Consider the following 2,707-nt stretch of genomic DNA (forward strand, 5'->3'; position numbering starts at 1 on the left):
ACTGGGCAGTGTAATCATTCTTGTTTTGTATTGCATGTTTCAACTAAAAGTCTTTCTTCTTTGGTACGAAGAATAGCTTAGGTATTTGGAGTATGGCCTCTGGATCCAAACAAAACTGGGTTTGAGTTCTACCTCTGCCACTTACAAACTGTTTGACCTCAGGAAAGTTAAAAAAAAAAAAAAATCAAGTCCGTTGCCGTTAAGTCAATTCCAACTTATGGAGACCCCACAGGGCTGCGTAGAACTGCCCCATAGTGTTTCCAAGAAGTGGCTGGTGGATTCGAACCACTGACATTTTTGGTTAGCAGCTCTCATGGACTGAATTATATCCCCCTCAAAATATCTGTCAACTTGGCTAAGTCATGATTCCCAGTATTGTATGATTGTGTAATCAGATGTGATTTCCTTACCTGTTGCAAACTCTATCACTGTGATGAGGTTATATGTAATCTCCTTATGTGTTGTAAACTCCATCACTATGATGAGGTTATACTGATGACGTCTACAAGACAGGATAGTGTCTTAAGCTAATCTCTTTTGAGATATAAAAGACAGAAGCGAGCAGAGACACATGGGAGCCTCATACCACCAAGAAAGCAGTGCCAGGAGCAAAGCGTGTCCCTTGGACCTGAGGTTCCTGCGCAAAGAAGCTCCTGGACCAAGGGAAGATTGATGACACGGGTCTTCCTCCAGAGCCAATGGAGAAAGTGTTCCCCTGGAGCTGATGCCCTGAATTTGGACCTGTAGCCTACTGGACTGTGAGAGAGTAAACTTCTCTTTGTTAAAGCCAACCACTTGTGGTATTTCTGTTAGAGCAGCGTTAGATGACTAAGACGGCAACCAAACACTTAACCACTTACATGTCATTAAAACTGTTTTCTAATCTGTAAAATGAGGGTTATACAATAGTCAGACAAATGACATAAGGTTGTGAGGATTGTGTGCATTTAAAGTCCTTAGTACAGCACCCAGCACCTGTTAAGTTTTCATTAACTGGTAGCAATTGTTACACAGTAAATACAAATGTTTAGGCATTGGCACCTTTTCCAAAAGGGGCTAGGGAAAGAATAATTAGGTTATAGCCATAGCCAAACAAAAATCTAATCATAGTTAATAAAGAGATTCTCTTTATTAAATTGAGTTTCATTAGTTCTCCCTATATCTTCTGCAACTGTTCATCTTTATGGAAATGAAAATAAAAAGTGAGAAAGTAGTTAAATTAGTTAGATAATTATAAGATGTCTACAGATATAAACTAACTCTACCACTGATAAGTGAGAAGCAGCAGCTTATGGATATGATTGACTCTTCTCATACCAAAAATCTTCAGTTTATGAGTAAAGAAAATACCAATTTAGGGTGTTGCCCAAATCCTCACTGCTAATGTGAGACGAATTTTTGAGCAGGTAAAAGTTGCTCCTAAAGTGACCCTCCTCCTTTGCAGGATGCCTGGGATTTGCAATATGTCCATCCCCATCTTCTCTCCCGTGTACCTCCCCACCCCCCAAAAAAGTCAGAGATGAATCCAGAGAGTGTAACTTAAGTACAGATTAAGGACTTCATCCTAATAGGAAATTTCTGCTCCTTCCCCATCCCACCTGCACCCCTAAGATATAGCCGTCCTTTCATTGGCAAGAGATGCTTAATTAGCACTTGTATCTGCCAAGAACAGTTCCATGCAAGCTTGAACAACTCACAGAGGTGCTATCAATCTCCAGTAGCAGCTACATGGCTCTGTAAACTCCTGCCCAGTACATAACTTGCAAGTTCCTTTTAGCAAATGAGGTGTAGTACTACTGAAACCCTTAATGGATCTTTATTATATGTATTAATCATGACCATTCTTAGAAAATTTTGAGCCCTTCTTCATCTAAAAGACTGCTGCTTGGGGCCAGAGAGCACAGAACACAGTGCCATGTTTCTGTGCTTTCTAGTCTGGGGCTCACGTGCAGAATTCAAATGCTTTATTTCTCCTTAACTTAGTCACAAACAAAAACATTTCCCTGTACTTATTAAAAGAATCTAGTCTCTAAAGAAAGATTACATGGTTTCTCATCCTACCAAGACAGGTCTGGTGCCTCAGTCTGGCTTGTAACTAACGATGCCCAGGCACTAAATTGGTCTTTTATTTCCAGGAAAATTAAGCTTACAAAATATTGTGTAAAAATGAGATCAGGCTCAATGCATACATTTCTCTCCCCAAAATTGAGCACAATCATATGAAATGTAGTTCCATTGTAGGGTTAGGATTAAATTTTCAGTTACTAATTGCAAATGTGAGTGATTCTGTTCTAGGGGTAGGAAGAGGGTAGGATTCAGGTATGCATAGGGCCAAACTTTTTATTTGCTTCTGAAGTAAAATCTTCTTTATAAATAAACATCTGTAATTTTTCTAGGTACTATGTCAGAAGTTAGTCTATATTTTGACATATAATATTGTACTTTTAAAAAACTTCTAACTAATTCATGTATTTCCTACTAATTCATCTAGTATCTTCCAGTGATCATATAAAACACTAATTCTTACCAGGCCTAGTAGCAGTATGCCCAAGAAAATTACTATTAACTTCATTTCTGGGTTAAATAGAATGGAAACAAAGTTGACAGTTACTTAAAAATGCCAATGTTAAAGGCCAAATCAAGGATCGATCTGCCTTGAAGAAAATGCCTTCCAAATACAGCTGGGACCACCCCCTATAGAAGGGTC

At 38.8% G+C, this 2,707-nt stretch overlaps 1 non-coding gene across 1 annotated transcript; it reads left to right on the forward strand.

Annotated features, from left to right (window-relative positions):
• Positions 1-1,321: 1,321 nt before the first annotated feature.
• LOC111822782 (U12 minor spliceosomal RNA) lies at positions 1,322-1,470 on the forward strand. Its single transcript, XR_002825889.1, has one exon. It is a non-coding gene; the product is annotated as a U12 minor spliceosomal RNA (small nuclear RNA).
• Positions 1,471-2,707: the final 1,237 nt, after the last annotated feature.

Source organism: Trichechus manatus, unplaced genomic scaffold, assembly GCF_000243295.1.
Source record: "Trichechus manatus latirostris isolate Lorelei unplaced genomic scaffold, TriManLat1.0 scaffold00211, whole genome shotgun sequence".
NCBI lineage: Eukaryota > Metazoa > Chordata > Mammalia > Sirenia > Trichechidae > Trichechus > Trichechus manatus.